This window comes from Phaenicophaeus curvirostris, chromosome 9 (assembly GCF_032191515.1).
Source record: "Phaenicophaeus curvirostris isolate KB17595 chromosome 9, BPBGC_Pcur_1.0, whole genome shotgun sequence".
NCBI lineage: Eukaryota > Metazoa > Chordata > Aves > Cuculiformes > Cuculidae > Phaenicophaeus > Phaenicophaeus curvirostris.
In genome coordinates this window covers 15757254-15782145 of record NC_091400.1, presented here as the reverse complement: position 1 = coordinate 15782145, position 24892 = coordinate 15757254, and the positions used below count along the sequence as shown (strand labels likewise).

Here is a 24892-nt window from a genome sequence, read left to right as displayed (position 1 = left end):
ACTGATTAGCATTAATAATTTGTTTCAATGATCTGTGCTTCGTAATTACACAGTGTAAACTACCAAACTAAAAATTAAGATAGGTCATAATAACTGTCACCAGGTCAAGTGCAGAGATAATTTTCACAGGATTGTTCCCCATCAGTCCTTAGAGGTATACAGGAAACAAGTTTGTGGTTTAATGACTAGGTTTTGTGATTTATGGCCATTCGGTCCTACAATGCAAGCACACTTATGCTCAGTTAAACGATAAGGAACTGTTTGCACAGCCTTTGCACACCACATGTCAGAAGCACCAGCACCCTCACCACAGGACAAATGTCCATCCATGTAACCAAGAGGGAAGAGGTTCCTGGCACAGTGATGGATCTGCACAAAAGTCCCCGTCTGGCCTAAGACTTGCATTTACCCTGCCATGTTGACATGCCCTGCTCCCATGAGGTATATGACTCTCTACAAAGAGAAGTTGTGAACAATGATGTAATTTTTTTATCCAGGTCAAGAAAATGAGAATAGAAGCAGCTTAGATTCAGCTACTAAATTCAAAATTTAGCATATTTTCTATTACTTATCTGTAATCCAGAAAATATAATACAATGCAATATTTATTAAAGCATGTAGTTCTTATCTTTAATTTTTATATTAACAATATAAATTAACCATAATGACTCTTCTAAATCAATACCGCTAGAAATACCTCTTCTGTGATTCACTACACAGTGAAATTTTGTCGTATACTCCTAAGCGTGTGTTATCTGAATAGGATATGTGCAAGCCTTTTAATCAGGTAGCTGCAAGGAACAGGTGGATGTGTGTATGACACACCTTTCCAAAAGATGTACTGTAAAACAGTGAACCTGCCTTAGCCACAGGTTATGAATGTGTCACACACAGCAGACATAATTGGTCCTTTTAGCTTGTTTTAAAAAGTATTTTGTTAATGAAAATAATTTAACTTTGAAAAAGTTACCTTCCAAAATATTTTTTAAATTGGGTTCTGCAACTTATAAAGGCGTGTTATGCTCATCTACACAACTACAATTCCTTTTAGCTGCCAAAGCAAAGAAACCATTTGTTGAGAGAAATAGGCGACAGTGTTTTGCTGGAGAGATTATACATAGAATAATGGTGTTAATCTCTATTGTATAAAGTAGATTTCAGGGCACTAGTTGTCTCCAAAGACTCTGCGCTTCACGTAACATTTTCAAATACTGTTTGTTTTGATGTATTAAAGGTCTGAACGTGTTACTTTTGCTACACACAGATGAGGTTATGAAAAAATGCAGACTTAGAATGAGTATACTCATTAGCCACTGAAAAGAACTGAAACAATCAGAATAGCAACATATTCCTCAGGTAAATGATTAGTGTAATTAAAAGTGAATGAAAATCAAAAGGAGTACAATGCAGCACTATCTGAGAGCAACCTGACAAAACAACAATCCACAAGGGCGTATTGCTCGTGATTCACTTTTGCCTTCCCTATCACATTACAGATTGCAAAGCCACCTACAGTCTGATGCTGCAGTATCTCACATACTAGGTATCGAGCAGCAACTGACAAGAAACTGAGGACAGCATTCAGATCCAAAAGTGCTGCCATATTAGACATAATTCAAATACCTTTTTTAAGTAGCAGAAAGTACTGATGCTTACAAGGACAAGCTAAGGGTGAACTTTCTCGTCTATTCTACTGTAATGAGCACACATATAAATGGTAAAATTTATATGCAATTATAGTACTTTAAGATTTATTTTAGAAAACAAAAGCATACATTCTAGTACTTCTTTTAAAATAGGAAATCAGCTGAAACAGGTAACTCCATATACTAATTCACTGGTATTCCAGCAGAAGCATAACATTGCCTTGATAGATTTTTACCTCCTTTTATTTTTTAAAGACATTTTAATGGTAAGTAAGAAGAAAACTAAAAAAAAATACTTGCAACATAACATTTTCCAGAATACTAAAGAAGAAAAACATGTCCTCCAACTAAAAAATGAAAATAAGCATTAAAATAAAGATTCAATTCAGGTAGAACTCCATCCTTGTAGTTTTACAACCAAGTCCATATTTGGAAAATAAGTGGAAACAAAATAGATTTTTCAGCTCTTAATAACATATGCAATAAATCATCAATGCTTTACTTTAAAAAAAGCTCAGTTTTGCTCCTAGTAACTTAAAATGGTATCTGCGAGTTAACTTATTGATAACCTTTAGGCAATAAAACTTCCTTACAGCGACAACAGACATATTGGGTCAATATATTCTTTAAAAATAACTGTATGAACAAGTAACTCATGCCTTGAAACTATTCCACATTTTTCTCATATACTCTTTTCTTCTTTTTAAACATCACAACTGCAAATTGCACTATGTCCTTTTCTCCACATACAGTACTGTAGGTTTACTATGTAAAAGTGCCAGGAAACTAAAGACCATAGCCATTTGTACTCCTACAGTTTCTTACAGATAAATCCTTAAAAAGAAGCTGCAGTTCAAGGGTGCTACTATACTGGAAATTTTAGATATAGCAGTTCATAAAAATAATTGTTCTGATTTCTTAAGCTTACATGTGCCTCTTCCTGTTTACTTTATTCTTTTTTTTCATTCCCTTTTCATATTTTTTCCTGCCTTGGGCATTTAGCTTAGAACCTGGGAGCATGTTATCATGCAGCTGCTCGGCCCAGAGGAAAACCAGAAACTGGAATTAAGAACAAACCAAAGATTCCCATTATTACAAGGCAGGCTTAATATCTCCAGCTATATTACAACAATAAAGAATACGCGTACCCAAAAAACTCATTCAACAGCCATGAAAAAGTATGCTTATTGCTACTACACTATACAAATAACAGAAAATAGGCCCTTATGGGGCTTTAAAAATTCACTGCACTGCTTCTGACCAGCATCTGTCCAAACTCTTTCTAAAAACAGCCATCGACATATTCTGAATAATCAAAAGGAAACTCTCTGAAATGTACAGAGGGCTGCTGACAGCCCATCTGCAGTATTCCTGCGACACAAAGCCTTCATTTGTTGCACATTTTTAAAGCAATTTTAAATGCCTGTAAACCAGAACAGTATGTTAAAAAGTAATAATTCTCAGGACAGTCTTGAAGATCACTTAAATATCTCCTTTGGAAACACAGAACATACAGGCCTAAACACAATTAATAACATCACAGGAAATGCTGCTCTTTCCAACTTTGTTCTGTTCCAAGAAAAAGTTCATTAGAATGAAGAAATTCTGATGGCGATCGTTCATTTTGACACTGCAAGTTTTTCAGAAGAAAACCTTCATTAATATTGACCAAAGTAAGCTAGCAGTGATCTCTTGGAAATCAAGACCAAGGACTGTTCCAATGATTTTTACATGTATTTATTCCACAACAGTGTAATTCAAATATCCGTAGCATGGAATACGACAGCAGTCTGCTATGAAAATGCACTTTGGGCAGAAAGAAAGGAATATATAAAGTGAACTTGGGCAGAAGGGAGGAAGGCTGAAAGAGGAGACACAGTTAACAGAGTGTGAATTTGTGCAGAACAGAAGAATCAGAATGCACAGTTGGTGAATACTCAAGTTTTATGTCTTCCAAAATGGCACTCCAGTATCACACATCAGCGCATTTATTTAACATAATTTAAAAAACAGCTACTGCTGATAGTCACATTATTTTCCAAAGGATTGCAGGTTTTCTCAGATTTACCTAATTCAGGTTATTATCATACCCACACTGATTAGCCCATGACATTTTAAGACCACTGCTAAAGTACAAATGCAGAATAGATTAAGAAATAGGTTTTTTGTAAAATATTGCCTACGTAGAGCCAGCACTTCTCACTGGCCAGTTTCTCTGAAGGATGTTGTGGGGTCAGGATTTTTTTAATAAAAAACTAAAGAATATTCTTCTATTACTCCTTACTATTAAACCTTTTGAAAATAATGATATTATTTTTAAAGTGGAAATAAACAAATTTCCTAATGAAATTTCTACTAATAAATTGATTTTCCCCAACATACTTATCTGAAAAATTGTTCATCTAATTAATCTCAAAATACTGCCCAATATTATTCTTCTAGCTACAAACACAAAAGCCATTTTGGACATCATAATTTTTAATATTTATCCTTTGATATAGTTCACACTAAGAGAATAAGTCACTTAATTACGCTCTGAACAATGCTAAGGTGCTATCCACTTGATTTTAAAAATTGTTGTAACAACAACAGTCAACTGAGATCTGCAGAAATGTTGACAATCAGACCAATCTATGAAAATACGTCTGCCACTAGCATTTAAAGTCAGGTCATGCGAACTCATACAGATTTCTAAGCCAATACAGAATAATTATTGACCTTGTTTTAATTTTCAAAAATAAATCCTGCTGGGCAAAAATAGAAATGACTCACACCAGGTTGTACCGCCAATTCCCCGTTTTTCATTTATAATTATCTTGTCTGAGTAAACAGTACAGGTACAAATTGATTTGGACAGTACTCTGAAGGCCAATTCTGGAAAAGCAATACAGCTTTCCAACCTAAGCTAACTCTAAACAAATTACCCATTTCTCAGCACTGTGTTTGCCAGAGATCCCATTTCTGAGAAGGCTTACTTGCTTGTGCATGTTTATTGCTTAGAGTACTACAGAATCTAGTTACAGTGCTTCCTTCATCAACTTCCTCTCTGTGCGCTCATAAAGCTCAGGCATCTCTGCAGAGAAATTCACTACAAAAAGACAGCAAGGAATCAGATTCTGTACAGATGGATGTTTGCAACATCAAGGGAAAAAACCCATCTTTAATAAAAGAAAACTTTAAAAGCTACAGTAAAAATGGTTGTATTGTATTTGCTATCACTACTGCTAATGTCACCAATTGAAATTTTGAAAAATATTTTACTTAAATTGCAAGAAAATGTAGATGAAGACATGCCTAAAAGAAAAAATAATTAATATTGAAAAGCAAGTTAACAAACATCTTTATGCAACTTCACTATGACTGAAACTTCTGCTGCAAAAAGTCAGATCTTTGGCAAAATTGCAAATACATACAATCATTTAAAAAAAATTATACATTTACTTTTTTTTAGCTTCAGGGCAGAAGCTTCATATTGTTATGTATTAAGTGAGGAAATACCAAGGGTTCTAACTATAAAATTACATTTGAAAAAAATAAAGGAAATAACACAAGGAGAGAGTGGAGGTGACCAATATTGCGTTCAAATGTTCTGCATTCAAAAAGATCAAAGCTTGACCATCCCTATGTGACTTTCACAGAAGAAAAAGAATGAGGCACCACAAGTTTTCTGATTTTCAGGAAGAAGGAAATTCTAAATTCATGGACTTTCTAAAATATTTATCTTTTGTAACCATTTCTGATTATGAATCAATGATGAGAACTGAAATACATTAAGCAGTGAATGCATTTTCTGTTATGTACAGAATAGTGTATGTTGCTGTCTTTCTTTCTATAATGTACTTCAAATTAGATTCTCAACACAACATGCCAGAGCCTTATATCTCAAACAGTTATGCAGGTTGTTCAAAGTTAAAGGACGTTACTGTGTTTGACAGAGATGATATTGTGAACAGCTGAAAGGTCTGCCCTGTTAGGACTATTTCTTAGGTCTGTTCGCTGACATGTCTTGTTCATGCTAGTAATCAAACAGGTGAGGCCTCCAGAAATTTAACTGATTTGAGCTTTTTTGTAAGTATTCTTCAGTGTTTGGAGTACAAAAGCTAGATATTTAGACTGCTAGAACATTATATTCTTGGTGGCACTCAGCGGCCTGTGACCAAATAAGCCCACCCCAGAAAAGCTCATCAAATTTTTGGCTACGTGTCTTAGTAAGTTCTAATATTTCACAAGGCAGGTAGGGCAAGGGATAAAATCTATGTCAATTAAATTCATCCCTAACTTACTATTCAAGTTGAATGGGATGATGACAAATAGTCATCCACAAGCTTTAGAAAATTGTACTGTCACTCAAATCCCAAGCTTCTCTGACTACTTGTTTGCCATGATGCTCCATTGCAGTTTCTCCCTAGGCGCATTGTGGTAGACAGGGAAACAGCTATCTGGAAGTAACTGCAGTTTCGCAAGTTGGGGTCAAACTCAAAAATTCCTGTGGATCCTTGCAGCATCTCACAATGCATCTTCTTTGGCTAAAAGGCAATGTTGCTCAAGTATTAACAGCCATCCCAGATTAAAACAAACAAACAAACAGAACAAAAAAAAACTCCAAAGAACAGGTTACATCTCATGATGCCCTTCTTCATAGACAACACTTTTTGGAGATGCAATCAAATGTCACCCTTCAGTTGGGTCTGCAAGCCAATGAATGCCCTGAAAAGCCAAACTGATAGCAGTTTCAGCAATGGCACTTGTTATCTATTCTGCCTGCTGTTTTACCAGCAGGAGTAAAAGAACTGTGATCACCTGAAGGAACTTTTGCTGGAACACAGCCATTTGGTGCAGCGTTGCATTTGAGTTCAAGAGATAGCAGTGAAGGACTGTTCTGGCACAGTGTGACCAGTGTGACATGGTCACTCCCCACTACAGCATGTCAGGATAACAAAGAATAGCCTTGGGAGATCTGTATGCAAGTAATGTCAGAGCTGCTGTAGCAAGTCATCAGCAAGAAAGCTGGAGCTATAAACACACATCTCAAGTGAAGTATATACAATTGTGCAAAGACTGTTCAGAACATCAGGGGTTAACACGATTCTTTACATCTTAATTTGCTCATATCTCGCTCTCTCTATATATTTTCACATGGTGTTTAAACAGAATACCTTGGCTACCAAGATGCTAATTTTTGTAATGGAAAAAATCCTTTTTTTCCATTTCCTGTTGAAATGCTGGTTTGTATTTGAAAAAAACTGCCTAGAAAACAGGAAAATACAGTGTTACAGTACAACCTGAATTTTACCTCATAACATATGAGGAATACTGTTGTCTTCAGGAAGGCAGGAGAAAACATTACTCAAAATACATACACACTACAATACTTGACAAATAGACTATTTACTACGGGGGGGGTTCAGGCATGTTTAGGGTGGTGTGGTTCACAGGTGTTATTTGTCTTTTCTGTGGGGCACTGTAAAGAAGAAAAACAGTAACTACTTCAAGAACGCAAGAAATTGAAAGATTTTTTTCCCTGCAGCAGTAAATCAACATGGAAGCATCAGGAAGGACAAAGGGGAAGATTTCTGAGTAGATAGCTGAGGTAGAAAGAACTTAAATCTTACTGCATTTAGGATGCTTTGAATGTGGTCAGGAGAAGAAGTGCATAAAAGAGGAAAGAAAGGAAATGCAGTAAAATGAAGTAAGGTGGATTTGGTCTTTTTTCCATTGTGTGCATTTTTTCAATGCATTTAACAAGATTGTGATTTTTAAAAAAGATCTCTGCTTGCATAATATGCAATTTCAGGTAGTGAGTAAAAGCAAATGTCGCATATTATGCCCTCGCAGCCCAGAAACTGGACGGTGAGGGTGGGACATGACACACAGGACAACACAATGCCAAGATACAGTCTAGCATAACCTATCACTTTCTCCTTACAACAGGAATAAAGCTACTGAGGCAAAAGGAAGTTGCCCTCCCTGGGGCAGGGTGTGTATGACTGGTAGATGAGGTGCGTGCACGGAGTCTGTCTGGTCCCCCTGCAGATCCGAAGGGAAGAACACATCACAGGAAAGCAATAATGGTTTTCAGGCATCATCTCATTATAGGACTTGTTCCCACATACTCACGTCAAACTAATTCACTTATGGCTTTTGTAATAACATCTACTGTTACAGTCACTATGGGAGACCCAGATGTTTTCCTTTCCTTTTCTGTAAATGAGCTTTAGGCTCTAAGAATTTAGACAAAACATTGCAGTGACCTGTCCCGCTTTGGTCACCCTCCCAGCGACTGTCCTGTCAATGCTTTTGTTGCAATAACTGTTCTCAAGGCTTTCCAAACTTTCATTCACTCTTCAGTGATTAAGCAGATCTTTACAGTGCCTGGACAGAACACAAGACAGATACCATGCAACAAAGCAATAATACTCACTCATTCAACAGCAATTTTTGCTATGTACTAAATTTTACACAGTAAATTGTAACTGGGCAACATGGCACAGAGCAGCAGACGACGTGCAGGAAAACTGACGAGTTCACCCTAGTAACACAGGGAGCAGTTTCGATGGCAGTGGAAGGTTGCCAAAAGAACGAACGAGCACAGATGTTCCCAAATATTAATATTCATTAACCAATGTTCTGTGAACTTTCTACAGCTTCTATTACAATTATAGAATGTGCACTACTTCACCAGCCAATATTTCTTACGAATTGCATCCTGTAAAGGATGAGATCATTTCAAGGAGCAGAAACTAATTTAATAAGGATCAGAACGTCTTGCAGAGGCAATCCTTAAACGTAACTCAACATTCTTCAGAAACAGTATCAGCCATCCCCATTCATTACTGGTATACGACCATTGTCTTTAGCAGGGAAATCTTTTCATTTTTGATCAGAAGAAAATTATGATGCTGTTTTAAAAAAAACAAATACATTTGAGAGTTGGATTTACTTATGGTCAGAAACTATAACAGCAGTCCAGAACTTCCAAAAAGTCATTATTTTAACTTTTGATAAAACTTGATTGCTATTACTTACTAATTTTCTATTTCTGTGAAGTAACAGTACTAACTGGGAGACAGTCCTGAAGGGCAAAGGGATCCAGGAAGACTGGATATTTTTTCAAGAAAGAAGTCTTAAAGGCATAGGACCAGGCTGTCCCCATGTGCTGTAAGATGAATCATCAGGGTAAACAACCAGCCTGACCGAGCAGGGAGCTTTTGCTGGGACTCAGGAGAAAAAAAGGAGAGTTTACCACTTTTGGAAGAAGGGGTAGGCAATTCATGAAGAGTATGGGGATCTCATTAGGTCAGGCAGAAGGAAAATTAGAAAGGCAAAAGCACATTTTGAAATTAATTTGGCCACTGTTGTAAGAGATCACAAAAAATGTTTCTACAAATACATCAACAATGAAACGAGAGACAAGGAAAATCTCCATCCTTTACTGGATATGGAGGGGAACATTGCTAGCAAGGATGAGGAAAAGGCTGAGGTGCTTAATGTCTCCTTCACCAGCATGGGTTCATGAAAGGCTTGACCAACCTGATCTCATTCTATGACAAGGTGATCTACTTAGTGGATGAGGGAAAGGCTGTGGGTGATATTTAGTTTGACTTCAGTAAGGTCTTTGACACTGTCTCCAACACCATTCTCCTAGAGAGGCCTGCAGCACATGGCTTAGACAGGTGTACCATTCACTGGGTAAAAAGCTGCCTGGATGGCCAAGCCCAGACAGTTGTGGTGAATGGAGCTAAATCCAGTTGGCGTCTGGCCACAAGTGTTCCCCAGGGCTCAGTTCTAGGGCCAGTCTTGTTTAATATTTTTACCAAAGATTGAGTACTCCCTCAGCAAGTTTGCAGGTGACACCAAGTTGGGTGGGAATGTCTATCTGCTTGAGGGAAGGAAGGCTCTGCAGGTGGATCTGGACAGGCTAGATTCATAGGCCCTGTAAATTGTATGAGGTTTAACAAGTCCAAGTGCAGAGGCCTGCATTTTGGTCACAACAATGTCATGCAATGCTACAGGCTTGGGAAAGTGTGGTTGGGAAGCTGCACAGCAGAAAAGGACCTGGGGGCGTTGCTTGACAGCTGGCTGAACATGTGCCAGAAGTGTCCTCAGGTGGCTAAGATGACCAAAAATATCGTGACTTCTATCAGAAATAGTGTGACCAGTTGGAGTAGGGAAGTGTACCCCCTGTACTCAGCACCGGTAAGGCCATACCTCAAATCCGGACGTCAGTTTTGGGCCCTTCAGTACAAGAAGGTCATCTTGGTATAACAATGGTGTAACAAAGCTGGTGAAGGGTCTGGAGCACAAGTGTTATGAGGAGTGGCTGAGGTAACTGGGCTTGTTTAGTCTGGAGAAAAGGAGTCTGAGGGGAGACCCTATCACTCTCTACAACTACCCAAAAGGAGGTTGGAGCGAGGTGGGTGTTAGTCTCTTCTCCCAAGTAACTAGTGATAGGATGAGAGGAAATGGCCTCAAGTTGAGCTAGGGGAGGTTTACACTGGATATCAGGAAAAACTTCTTCACTGAAAGAGTAGTAAAGCTTTGGAACAGGCTGCCTAGGGAAATCATGGAAACATTCAAAAAACATGTAGATGTGGCACTTTGGGACATACTTTAGTAGGCATGCTGGTGTTGGGCTGATGGATGGACTTGATGATCTTAGAGGTCTTTTCCAATCTTAATGATTCTACGATTCTCATTATTTAAAAAACATTACTGAAGGAAAGATGGAATTCACAGATCTGGAAGACAGAAAAAGCAGAGTGATATAAATGACGTGCAGACTTAGTGTAGCATCTCCATCCCTACCAAGTCCTGCTCATAAAGAATCATGAGTCCAGTGGAGAGGGAATAGTGAAATAGCACTGTTACTTCTCATGGCAGGCAATACACTTTAGATCCAAACAACTAAGAATTATCTTAAGATATAAAACAGAGGGTGAGAAAAGACATTTGAAAGATTGCTTTTAAGTACTTGAAATTTCAGTTTGATTAAGGAGAAAATGAAAGGATGACACCAAACACAACATAGGATCTCTTCAGTTTTCAGCAGCATGAAACAATGCCCTTGCCAGGGAGAGACATTTCTGTAATCTTACCCAGAAAAGGCAAAAAATACCACTTTCTGGTCAGCCGGGTCAGCTATTTGTATTTCTGTTGGCACAAAAGTATATGTGAAAAAATATTTTTCTTAATAGTTATTACTTGATTACTAAGTTCTCTTCCTGACTTCTTCAGTTTAAATAATAATTTTTACATTTTTCTAGTACTTCTCAACTTAGTATTCTGAGCTGAATTTCTGTTAGCTCTTCTACTCCTGTTAATTCTTCATGCAAATAGCATTCGCTTATTTTCTACATGAGTGCTTATTTACTTTCTCCAAGCTTTGATCAACTTCTATCACTTACAAACAACATGCTACCTTAGTAAATGAATTAATTAAATATACTCTATTCAAACATCTGTTAGTTCAATTTTATTGTAGAAGTATCTATTTATTCCAAACATAATAAACTAATGCATGCCTTTGCATATTTACTGAAAAGATAGTTTTACTGGCCTGATGTGGGTCACACCGTTGAACACTTGATCACATGGAGCAGAATGCCTTCAGTCATCAGCTTTTAAAATTGTCTACTGAGTTTTTAACATAAAAGTACACACAGCGCTCATCCTTTTGTTCTAAAAATCATATTACTTTTCAAAAATGTATTTTAATCATGGCATTTCATTCCTTTTACTGATGAAAAACAAAGACATTCCATTCATATAAAACATCTCAGGTGTGCTATAAAAGGGTTTTTTTTAAAAACAAAAGAGACTAGCCGGTTGACTTTTCAATAGAGAATATTAGTTTTACTCCAGCTAAGTACATTAATCTAAACCAGACAGTAATTACGATTAAAACTCCATGTCAGAAAGCAGAGTGAAATAATTCACAATCAAATCACCTAGATGTTAGAATAGCAAATGTGACACGATTAATTTTGACTCAAGAGAGATGCACGTTTTCATTGTAAATTCCATCTTTTCTTGTACATCTTTGGAATGTCAAATAGTCTATTTCATGCCTGTGTCTCTGCTATTAAAAGCCAAAAGATAATCAATAGTAAGTGATAAAGTTCACATTAGTGGCTAATTCAGTTTATACATTAGTGTGATGTTGCAGCCCTGCGACTAAAAGAACTGCTTAGAATTGGTTATGAAGGTCTCAAGCTCAGAGTAAACGTATCAGAACTCAAAGTATGTGTCATAAAACTGTCATTGTATTTATACAACTTTTACATCAAAGAAAGGCTTATATAGGAATTTTACTGTACTGCAGATTGTGGATTTATATTGAAAGTTAGATCTTTCCAACTCTATCAGAAACAGACCACGGTTCAGGTCTACAGTCAAAAATATAAGTATCACATAAACATAAAGTGCAACAGAACCTTGCTCTATCTTTAAATATTTTATCTATCTATTTTTATTTGTAACCAACTGTAATTGATACTGTTGTAAAAGATCAGTAGGCATGTTACTACAGCTGTAAAATTTATGCATCCTACCCATGGCAAGTAGCTAATAAAAGAGCAACTTGGAGCATTTTGCTTAGCACAGGAAATCTAGTTCTCATTTTCTAATTTTGTAGACAGTGACATGCCTGTTTGTTTGTTTGTACTTCAGCTGTTGGGTTCACAGGGTCACATGAATAATTGTAAGATTGGTTTAGATAGTACTTAGGGGCCAGGGAATTCTCAGAGTTTTCATGACTGAATTGTTTAATATACTTTTAGGTCAGGCTACAAACATGATTTCATGAAACAAAATAACTCTGTTCTATAAAGAGACATTTTCCACTTAAAAGTTTTTTTTTTAATTAACTAGAACAAGAAAAGGCACTATTCCTTGCCCAAAGTAACAACAGAATATTAATACTTTTAACTTAATTTTTAAATTACACATTTAATCTTAACTTACTGATAAAAAGTCAGTTTTCATTCATGACTGCTCACAACGAACATTTAATAATAAATTTTAAAATAATCCTTAAAAAAAAAGGCTATCTTGTAAATTTTTGGCTAAAACTAAGCAATCACAATAATCTAGCATAGTACAAGGAAGTAATTTTACTGATGCTGATATCTTGAATCAGTAATGTAGTACCTTCAACACGATTCCTCTTCCCCAGTTATTAGCTGCTAAGGAAATCCATGCTGCTATCTATAGAAAGTATCTAAAGTATGGGATGATTTAAGATAATTAATTAATGATTAATGATAATTAATTAATTAATGATTTTAAGGTAATCATAGTGTTAACCATACTTTAATCTTTTTAGCAGATTTAGATAAAATGAAAAAACTCTTCCGGTAACCTTTAATTCAGTAAATACAGTTTTCTTGATGTCAGTATGGCTCCTAGGGTGCATTAGGGATCCATCATCAAGATTGTGTCATATAATAAAAATATGATGTGAAAATTGAAAAGTACTTGTTCTGCAGGACAGTTATTTAGTTTAAGGCAGCATTTGAACATACCAGCTGGAAACAAAGAAAAGAGGAGATGGTTTTGTTAGGTCACTGCATTACCTGTTCATGATGTCTTCTTATCTTAGATCATCTAAGATAACACTTAGTTAACTTAACATGTGTTAACACTTAACTTAGTTAACTTAGTGTTAACTTAACATGGTTAACACTATGATTACCTTAAAATTGATGAGTTTATTTTGCTATCTCCACATGGAGTTTTGTAAGCAAATTCCAAGATCTAAACATGGGACAATGTTTCATTAGCTGTATTTCCAGTTCAGTTCTACCTGCCTGAAATGCAAAAAATAGATATTCTAATGTTCTGCAATTTTCAAAAGTTCTAATTCCTTCATAATAGTTATACAACAATCTTTAAATACGCTTGCTTTAAGAGAGAGAAAGAATGAGAGTGAGTGAGAAAGAAAGTGACTGAACCAAGGGACTGAGAATGAGAGAGCACTAGTTCAGTACTTAAATTACACTTATTTATTAATGAAGTGAATATGATTCTGCAAGACCAGCATATACAATCTCCTTTCTTTTCCCACTGGAGTGGAATGTCACTTGAGGTTTGATTTTCAGAATTTAAGGCATCTGGCTTATGACCAGAAGAACAAAAATATTTTAAATTAACTTTCCTTATTCTCTGGGGATCATTAGAGACCCAGGGCCTACAGTTTAGTTATCCATGAGATTTATTTTGCTTTAGCGCTAGCTTCAACTAAACTCTGTATGTACAAGAGCTTCCTTTCCAAAATTCATAGCCACTCTGCTCAGTGCAATCATTTTTATAAATTGCAATTAGATTACACTGAATTACAGCATGAGTGACCTATGTGTATGCTTCACCACTTGAAGACTAAATCTTACATTCCTATTATAAACTTCTCTTTCATACCATCACACCAGTCTTGAAAAATCTTTGACTCAGCTTTGGAAGAGCCCAGTACAGATTTGATTTGAATTAACTGCACCGAATTTTCATGTATATAATAAAGTATTCACATACTTGAAGGAGGAAAATTTGTAATGGATATTTCAGTTTACTTCCAAGCAAAAATGGTTGTTTGCTGTCTTGTTTTAAATACTTATCACAGAAGGTCAGGAAAACCTTTAAAGCACTGCATGTTTCCACAAAACTCTAATAGCATAACATTTTACTGAAGTCTCAAATAGTCTGAACTTGAGGAGTACACTGTTAAGATCTTTAGAGGGCATTTTTCTCACAGTAGCATCATTCTGAGAATAAGCAGGGAATCCTTTTGTTCAAGTAGTGCTACAATAAGAACTTGAATCAGTATCAGGTTCAAAACCCAGAAAAAGTACTTCATAAAGGTCACATAGATCTAATGGATCTTTACTGCAGTACAGTATAAACAAGCAGAGACCATTTTGAGATTCTCATTCTCTCAGCAGCGTATCAAGGACAATCTGTTCCTATGGAAGATAAAGTTTTCATACACTTTTAATAACAGAGGTCTCATGAAACCCCAAATCTACGTGAAATACATATACTTATTCTAATACTAGCATTTAAAAGGTTGCTGCAGTGGTCAGAAAAAGTTATTTCCATCTGAGACACATATTTCTAAAATCTATTCTAAAATTAAGTCATCGCATTGCAAAAGTTATTCTACAAGCTGTACTAATACACTCTTCTACAAGGAAAATTGCCTATGAAGCTTTGTCTGTTAAAGACCATATGGAAACAGAAAATGAAGCAACGATGGAAGCTGGGTTGCTTATTACAATGTAAGAGGGAAAGTTTGGCACTATTTTAGTATTATTAAAGTAACTGATACAAAAATGACACTTCTTAATAGTCACGGCCTCTCTTAAAATTAATAAAGAAGAAGTGAAGAAGGCAACAAATACCGTCCCATAAATTAAGTTAAGGTGGTTTTGATAACTCTGCAGCCCAAAATATTTACTTGACAACAGTGTGACTCCAATTTAACATTTTAGTCTAGTTATTCTTTTTTATCTCCTGACTGGCTATCTGTGTATTTACTTTCTTCACGAGGCGCCACTCCTCTGGACTTACTGTAATACATCAGTGAATGCCCATCTTCACATATACGCTACTTATTCATATGGTTATTTAATAACGTATCTGCATATCCCATAGCTCACCTTTTTTATCGTTGCATACATACTTTAAAACAGTTTTATCTTCCCATGCATTTAATTGCTCCTTGGAAAATAAATCCCACAGCCTAATGCTGCCAGACATTACCACAATACATGTGACTAGCATTGCAAATTAAAAAAGTAGATATTATGGCCCTTTACTGAAGACCACAAAGCTTTGGTATAATGTTCTCAGTCTATTCGCTTTAAAAATAGCAAAGCTACAACACTGTACTACAAAAGCATCAGAGAGGTAAAACTCCTCCTGCTGTACAAGTGAAGACAAGTTGTCACAGAGGTACTGAGTTCATGTTAACATTAAGTATAATCATCACAACTACTCTTACTAGTCATAAAAGCTCACATACTAAACCCCCCCCCATTATTATGTTATTTTTACAGGTAGGTATTGGGATACCTCATCAACCAACCTACATAATAGATTGCTTGAGCCAAGCCAAAAGCACTGTTCATAGTTTAACTTCCTGAAACACAGATTTTTACTGGAAGACTTATCCGGTACACTTGAACATTACACAATTTTCAAGTTTTTTTCAACTATTTATAAGTACAACATCTGCTTGACAAAAGGAAACAATTTGCTCATTATCATCACTAATGTATAGTGAGTTGCCTGTAATTTCAGTTTCACATGCACAAGATGGGAGAGTAAGACAAAATGATGTTTTCACTGTTTATAAAAACTTACCTAATAATGAAATATTATCTTAATGGTATTTCTACTAAAATTTTTCTATTGATTACGTGGGTGAAGTGACAGGTACAGAATTTGCTTTCATTTATATTCCTACTGAATATTCAAAAAATCAAATCTTATATATTTGCTTTATAATTTCAATATACTTTACTAAAAAATAGCAAGCACATTCTATAAATCCTTGCTCTACATGCAATATTTCTTCATCAATTTACAGTAACACTGAGGTATTTATTGGGTAGTTTAATGCTGACTTCATTAAGAGTGTCTAAGCATTTTATCAAAACAACAAAGTAAGAAAAACAAAATATTGTAATTATCTTACTTTATTTATAGTGCTATAATCCAATACTAAGCAAACAAGTAGATAGAAGTTCATCCAAGTTTTATAACTTTAAGTACTAAAATTCCATAAATGACTTTACAATCAATTAAACACAGTAAGCTAGTAAACATTCACATGCAGAATGCCTAATTTAAATAAAAAGGAAATAAAACAGACTTTTAGGAATTACTGTTTACATCTGCAGGGTAAGTACTTGACTGAAAAGGAAGCATTTTCCAGCAAGAAATATCCTGCTTAATATACCAAGAATGTATTTTCCTATAGCAATATATTCTTCCTGAAGAATGAATGCCTTCCTATTATTCATGCAGTAATAAAAACTTTTTTATCTTTTATACTACACGAACATACCTTTTCCCCTTGCGCTTCACCATATCCATATAAACTGGCAGGAAAAAATGACAAAATTGTATAGGAATTGAAACAAGCAGGCACAAGCAGAAACCGCAAGTTAGCTTTCAGCAACACCAGATGACAGTCTGTTCTCATCTACAGAGACTGCCTAAGAGCCTGGAGTGAAAAGAAGTGCATTGCCAAATCTTAATCCCGTAGCTGCATTTCACATGGTGCTGCCTCACCTCTCCAGCTCCTACAAGTCTACTTTTCCAAAAGTCGGTGCAAATCTATTGATTGTAAAAACTCTGTAAGCATTTTAGTTTAAGCACAGACACGCAGATAATAAAATCTGAAACATTTAATATCTCATTTTGCTGGAACACTAGAGTTTGTGTTTACGTTACTGCAAATGAAATGATGTTATGCTAAATTTATCTGAAAGCACTGCCTTAAACTCTCGGTATTGTACGCATTTATAGAAAAAAATATTTTACAGTGTTAGCAACTAAGCAATTTCCAAAATGTATTTATAAATACAGAAAACAATGTTACTGTCATGATGTAAACTCATTGTAATTAAAAGTAAAATAATTCTTCCCACATTCAATTTCTCATCTCTAAGCTACTAATACAATTATATTATTGCAGAAAATATAAAGATTAATAGGAAAAAACTTTGAGCCAAACAATATAAACATAAGAAGATTATTTCTAATTACTATGCTCTTGAAACAGTGCCCAAGCACACTGCGAGGCTGCTGCACCCCACTCTTCTGTAACGCTGCCAATGTCCTTTTCTTTTGGCCCACCACATTTGCTCACAAGGGGGCAGAATTCAGAAAGGAAGGGCCCGTTTCACAAGCAGTTTTTGCAAACCTAAAAATTCCAAGGGTGACAGTATGCTACCTTAAGGGCGTCGCAGAAGAACACGAAGTGCAAGAAAGAGAATTTTTCCTAGTGCAGGAGCTGAAATAAGCAGCCTTAAGAATCCATTTTCTTTTAAATTAAAGTACAAATGAAGGAGTCAACACGAAAGTAATGCAGCACACTGGGTGTTTTGTGGCTTCATGGCCTTTCACTCCTCAGGAAGACTCCTTAAAGTGGGTCACACTTCAAATAAACTTGAATAAATCTGTATCTGGTAACCCGGGCAACTTTATCTCAGAAGCGGGCCTTGTTATTGTTTAGTTTATCCTCAAATACTGCTCTTGAATAACTTCACCTGTGGACAAACACTGACTGAAAAGCAATCAATGATAACAATTACGAGTCAAAGAAGAAAAAAAAAAGAACTGTGATAAAGGTAATGATAATAAAGGTAAAAGTAGAAAAGCCACTGAGGAGCTGAAACTGTGCCAGAAACTTGACAGTTGCATTATCTTCTGAGAAGATATTTTAAATAACAAGACTCACCCCTTACTGTCTTAAAAGCACCTTCCCTTACAGCTGTGGAAAAACTAAGAAGAAAAACTATGACAAGATACGCTACAGCTGCATGCTACAGTGTCAGAAAAGCAAACAATATGCAAAACATCCCACTGTCAGTAAAACCTGATAAGTTCCTTCAGTGTCCTCTTACAATAATTAACAGACAGCAACAAATACTGAAAAAGGGTGCATGGCAGAGACAATTATTCATGACTCCTCCTATCTACAGAAAACAGATACAATGACTTCTGAAAATACTGTAACAAATATTTTAATATTATTGTACTAATAGTACTTATCAGGACTATCATTATTAAATATAATGTCATCAAGTAAGTAATGTAAACATAGCAGGAAACAGCTGAGTTCTATTAAAAAATTTCAGAAAAAATTAACAAAACCTTGTCATTTAATGTTCCAAAGATCATTACATTACAGCCATTTTAAGTACTAGCACTACAATCTAGTTTTCTGACTAGACTGTTCTAGAACTGAAGCAAAACTGATTTCATGTGCATGGTATTTTGTTGAATAAGACCTTCTGGAATACATTGTCTACTTTTCTATAGAATAATTACTTTTACTAAAAATACTAAAATATCCTACAACAACTACCTGTGGAGAACTGTTTTTTAGCAAAACTAATTTGTCTATCTCTAATCACCAATTTTCATAGAATCATAAAATATTTTGGGTTGGAAGGGACCTTAAAGACCATCTAGTCCCAACCCCCCTGCCATGGGCAGGGATACGCCACTAGCTGAGACTGCCCAGGGCCCTGCTCAACCTGGCCAATATTTTCTGGTATTGCTTTAATGTTATAACAGCTGCTTTGGTACCCAAAAAATCTTAATATCAATTTGTGGTTTATTTCCTGAAGTGTTGGATGCCAGAAGAAATTTCTTACCTGTTATTGTCAGTGAAAATGTACTTTTGCTTGACAAGGCAAAACTACAGGATATTCTAAAATCTGGCTTTCTTTTGATGTAAGGATTTGTGTCCAGAAGACAACCCCTTCTCATAGCATCAATACTGACATAAGCCTTTACATGGAATTTCCAAGAATGAAAAAACAGGCAAACATCTCTTCCACATGTGCCAATTCCATTAAATTATCTGGAAACAGGGGTCAATCAATCATATTTGAGCAAAAGGGCAACAGAAAAAGTACACTGGAAGGAGAGTCTGTGTGGGTAATCAGTGAGAAGGACAGGAATAGGCTCTTCTTTGCCAACTTTATGCTCAACGAGTGTGTTTCTACATAGAACGACAACATAGTAGGTGCATACACACTGTTTTCTAGCTGATTAACTCTTGTTGAAATGCATCTACCAGGAGTGATAATCTTTCATAGAGACATAACATATAAATATTTAAAGTTACCTCTCCCACAAAAAACATGTTGGATACACTTTCTGACCACACTGAGCTTTGCAGCACAGATTAACTCCTCAAAGAAATCCCCTATCGTTATACACGTCTTGCAACTAAAATTTACAGAAACCAGCTACCTTTGTTAGCTAGCCTGCCAGAAACATCTACATATGTTCTTCTGGCTAGTGTTTAGCAAATGGACACGTTACATGACAAATTCATTCCTTCATTTTATTGAAATCACCTTCTTCATCATGGGTGGCCCCACTTTTACATGGGAGGTATTAATGAAAAGATGCCCATCTTTACTATACAATCATTCCAGTCCTAGAGGCAGCTTCTATTTCCGCTGCAAAGTAAGGCAACAATTGTTCTGAATTAAGCCAACTTAAGGGAAATATAATAAAGTTTACATAAGTAGTTGCAATTGCTTTTCTTAACTACAAGATAATTTATTCCAAGGTAAATTTGAAGTTTGTTGGCAAACATCTAAACATCTATGGACGTTTAGTCCATAACGTATTGACATTTTCAAGTCTATGGATGCTTTTAAGGACACATTACTGATTTTTTAGCAAAATGGTTTTAAAAAAATGTAATTGATAAGAAATGCGACTAAAGTAAAAAAGAATGGCTTAAAAATAAGCAACGGATTTAGCTAAGCAGCACTAGAACCTGTAGCTTTACCCATCCATTATACACTGCTAAAGTTCACATTCTTTCATAGCCACTACGCCACAATTGCTGCAAAAGTGCACTTTGAAAATTTAGAACAAAGCACCTGAACAAAAGATATAATTTGAACTGGAAATTCCTAACTCCTGGAGTCCATAATAAAATCTTCACTCTAAGTGCCTATGACTACGACATTACCCAAATAGTGTGAACCCTGATACCATTTAGTACAGAAACGGCTTTACTCTTTTTAAGCTTCTTTAATGTGCAGCATGATCCCCATTGCAGAGAAATACTTCAAGGCAGCCAATCTGTTCTTGGCAGTCCCAACAAAACAAAAATCTAACAGATTTGTTTAAATACAATTTAAGTGCACTTCTGGCAGATAAACAATGAAATTCTCTTTCCTCTTTGGGGACTTAGCGTTTGTGCAGAAGAACAAAACACTATCTAAATTCCATCTACACTTTGGTAATGCTCTCTATCAGTTGAATTTAAAATCACCATGTCTCCATGGTCCTGAACATGTTCTTTTATACAGACAGACTTGTTAAATTAGCTAAATTCACAGAACCCTGAAGTGCCTCCCAACACACAGAAAAGAAAAGACTGGGAGAAGGTGACTGACAAGTAGGCCTGAGGTGTTTGTAAGATCTCATCAAGAACTCCAGAACATTGTATGCAAGACATGAGGTAAGTGGTGACATGCCTAAACCAGTCAGGAATCAGGCACCAGTAAAGACATCCTTGCTCTCTTTGTTTTAGCACAGGGCTAGCAAAAAAACCAAACGCTTTTCCCATCAAATACACTTTTCATGTATTTTTCACTGCCACAACATATGAACCTAATAACAGGAGAAGATTTGCAACAGCCTCCACTCATCTGTTGAATCAAACAAATGAACAACGTTGTTCCTTCCAACCCACATCAACAGCTTTTTTGTTATTTGTTGTCCTTCCAGTTCTAGGAAGAAAGCTATATTTTCTCAATACTGTTAAGGAACTTCAGGTAAACCAACCACTGCAAAATGCCTGAGAGATGACAGTTTTGGGTTTTTTTGTGCCAGCACAAGGCAAAAATGGTGCAACCTCTTTAGCAGAAAATGACACTCCCCCCAGCTGCAGGATTTTCTTGATGAAAAAGGTGAAGGTGCCCTATTACTCAGCTTTATTCTCCTTCCAACAAGAAGAACAAACCATCTCAGCAGAAGACTGGCTATATGACCTCTTAATTAAAAAAACAGTGAATTCTAAAATAGCTTTAATTTCACAGTGACCTTCTTTGACAATGCAAAGAGCAGAACATTTCTGCTATACACAGAAGCCAACTATGTATTTCTTACAAATCATTACGTACATCTCTCATTAGCTTACTGCTTCTCTGTATGAATGGAACTGGAAAGAGCACATATCTTCAAGGAATCATATTGCAGAGGGATAGGAAAAAAAAGGGGGAAAAATGAGAAAAAAAATAAGAAAAAGACAATTAAGACAACCTTCAACACCCAATACATGCTTTTTGGTCCGCGTGCCAAGTCTGTCCCAAAGCAGAAACAAACAGATGCAGAACTCGACTGTTACATGCTCTTCCACATACTTTTCATGAAATCTGTCTGTGTAGGTAAGTCCCAAAGGGTTTTCACTTCTTAGACATTTTGGAACCTGCATTTGTATCAAGAGATGCATTTGCAATACATTAAGTACTCCAGTCCTTTCACTGAGAAAGCGTCAGCTATGTTTTGAGTTCCAGTAGCTTATGCTTTTCATCAAAAATATTCTGTATGATTTGACCCAAACCATCCCTGGAAAGCTTTTCCTCTGTGAAAGGAGAAAAGCATTCCCATGAAAAATTATTTCCTCCAAGAACATAAATGGGAACTCTCCAGCTCATAAAATTACTGGTAATAACAAAGTAAGACAAAAATTCAGGAGATTATTTAAGAGGAATACAGAAAAACAGGCTGCAACCTAGCTTGCACTTTTTAATACTTGACAAAGAGACCAGCTGGAAAGTCTTTGCTAAAGCCTTGCAAGAAATGTCTGTCACTGAAGACATTTTCTTTCCTATATATTTCCTAATTTCTAAAGTTAATGAAAACTCTACTAGTACTAGGTAAATGAATTTTTCTCTTACTTCTCAAAATGTAGGCCAGCTCCCTCCTCTCTACAACCTCCTTTCACGTAGTTATAGCTGAAAGGAGGTTGTAGAGAGGAGGGAGCTGGCCTCTTCTCCCAAGTGACAGGGGACAGGACAAGGGGGAATGGCCACAAGCTCTGCCAGGGGAGGTTCAGGCTGGACATCAGAAAAAAAAAATTCACGGAAAGGGTCATTGGACAGTGGAACAGACTGCCCAGGGAGGTGGTTGAATCACCTTGCCTGGAGGTGTTTAGAAGACCGGCAGATGAGGTGCTGAGGGGCATGGTTTAGTGGTTGATAGGAATGGTTGGACTCAATGATCCAGTGGGTCTTTTCTAACCTAGTGGTTCTGTGATTCTGTGAAAATACTCAGGAGGAGGAAAACCATATCCCAAAATCTGTACATAATACTACTACAGTTTAACTCTCTCCACTCTGCTGTGTTTGTAAGTATGTAATTAGTATCTACAAAATAATAACTATTCAGAGGAAGAGTCCGAAGGAAATTCTGTAAATTCTAACCTCCACTATCTCCTCCTTCATTGAACAACTTAAATGCCACAATTACAAGGTTAAGCAAACCTTTGTCTACTGCTTGACTCTTCCAAATGACAATGTACCTTCTTTGATAAGTTGGGTAAAGATAAACTGGTGTATTAATCAGTCACTCTGAGTTTTGTTCGAGGAGATAGAAATATATAGGAATCCTGTTATCTTAATAATTACACATGAAATTAACAAAGAATCAATACTGTCAAAGCTTTATACACATAAAGTAACTGGGAAACCTTCATTCCTTTTTCCTTTTTTTCCCTTATAAATGCTTCTGAGACTATAAAGAAAAGAAATTACAGTGCCAACTTGCTTCATAAGAGGTCTGAAAATAACATTAATTCTAAAAAATTAGAAAGCTGTTCAGAATTATGTCTACAAAGCTCATATGTTCCTAAGCTGTTGGCACTTTGTTTTTTGCATCATATAGGTTAGTATTTGCAGTTTGAAGATTTTAATTCTAAATTTCTAAGGGGAAAAAAAAGTTGCCCGGGAGAAACTGGCTACTGGACAGCTATGAATATTAACAAATAATATGATTGTCTTTCACTAGAACAATGCAGAAGTACCAGAACATGACTATAAGGAGAAACTCAGAAAAAAGTGTTACAGTGTGACAGTGGCAAACATCATATAATAATAGAACATTTTGAACCCATCTAGGAGTACCCTCCAAATGTGCACATAGGGAACCAGCATCAAAGCCATATTATTCAAGAGAAATCTTAACTTCATATGAACCTAATTTGTATTCTTTCAAGCTAAATGGTTTTTATAATGCTGATGTTATTTGCAAACTCCAAAACGAGAACTACTCATATGATTTATTTCAGACACATCAGAAAACATATCTACACACAGTGTTTAATAGTGATGATTTTCATCTGATTCCACCTACTTTTTTTCTATAGTCATGGCAATGGTACAAACAAGCAAAAAACTTTGCCCACAATCTAACTCAGTTAGTAGAAAGTAAAATGAGGAATCATTTTTTTTCAACAAGGAATCCAAGATGCAACATTTAAAATTCTTCTAGAGAAGGCTTTAGGGAGTGATATTCCAATGTTTTCTGAAATTCACAGGCTGTGTTGAGGCTTGACTTACTTTTTGTAAACATTTTTACTTTAAAGCCTTTATTTATTAGAAATGCATAGCAGCATAGATTGAAAAAAATTAAATCCATTTTAAATTTTTCTTTTATACAATCTATCTTATTTAGTGCTTGCACTGCTCTTTACATGAAAAAACGTTTCTTTTCATCATTTTGCCAAGAGCAATGTTTTCATCAATACAGATTTTGAAATGTTTCTAAAATATATACGAGAACTCAGTGGGCACTTCAAGCAACAAAATAGAGCAAATTGAATAAATCGTTTGTATTCAGATGATTTGCTTGGAATTAAACTTCTTTTTGTCTGTATTCATATAAACATAATTCTCATAACATAGGACTATACAAGAGAAAATATCATCTCTGTTCAAGCCATATAAGCACAAGAACGCAAGGAGGTTGAGTCCATGATGAGCAAATTCACCTCAGGGAAAGATTATTTTGTCTGGTTTGTAGAACAAAGTCAACATAACACCAAGCCCCAACATTTTGTGAGGATTCCCAAGCTGGGAGGAGGGTGGATCTCAGAAATGTAAGGTTTGACATATACAACATGGATCTTATTCTTCCAAATAAAATTGTGATCTAACTAACTGACATATGTGACATCATAGAGCTGAACTCCTGTGCTTGGTTGCAGTGTGGAAAAAGACCTGCTTCCCTAACTGTGCTCGTAAATTGTAAATGAAAACAAGAAAATTTCTGCCCAGCTTTTCAATAAAAGCGTATAAGACCTTTTTTGTTGTTGCTTTTTTTTAATCTCCTGGCCTCTTTGGGGCCAGAATTCACTTATACCTCTCCTTTGACTGACCATTACTCAACCAGACTGGGAAAAATGCTGTGGGCTCTTCTGAGCATTAAGAATCATACAAAACATCTTAGAGACAGTAAGATTCATAGCACAAACCAGATAATTTACTCCC

At 35.9% G+C, this 24892-nt stretch overlaps 1 protein-coding gene across 3 annotated transcripts in view; it reads right to left on the bottom strand.

Moving 5' to 3' along the window:
* The window catches only part of PLCE1 (phospholipase C epsilon 1), a 153993-nt gene that overhangs the window by 90029 nt on the left and 39072 nt on the right, over positions 1–24892 (bottom strand). The window lies entirely within an intron of this gene.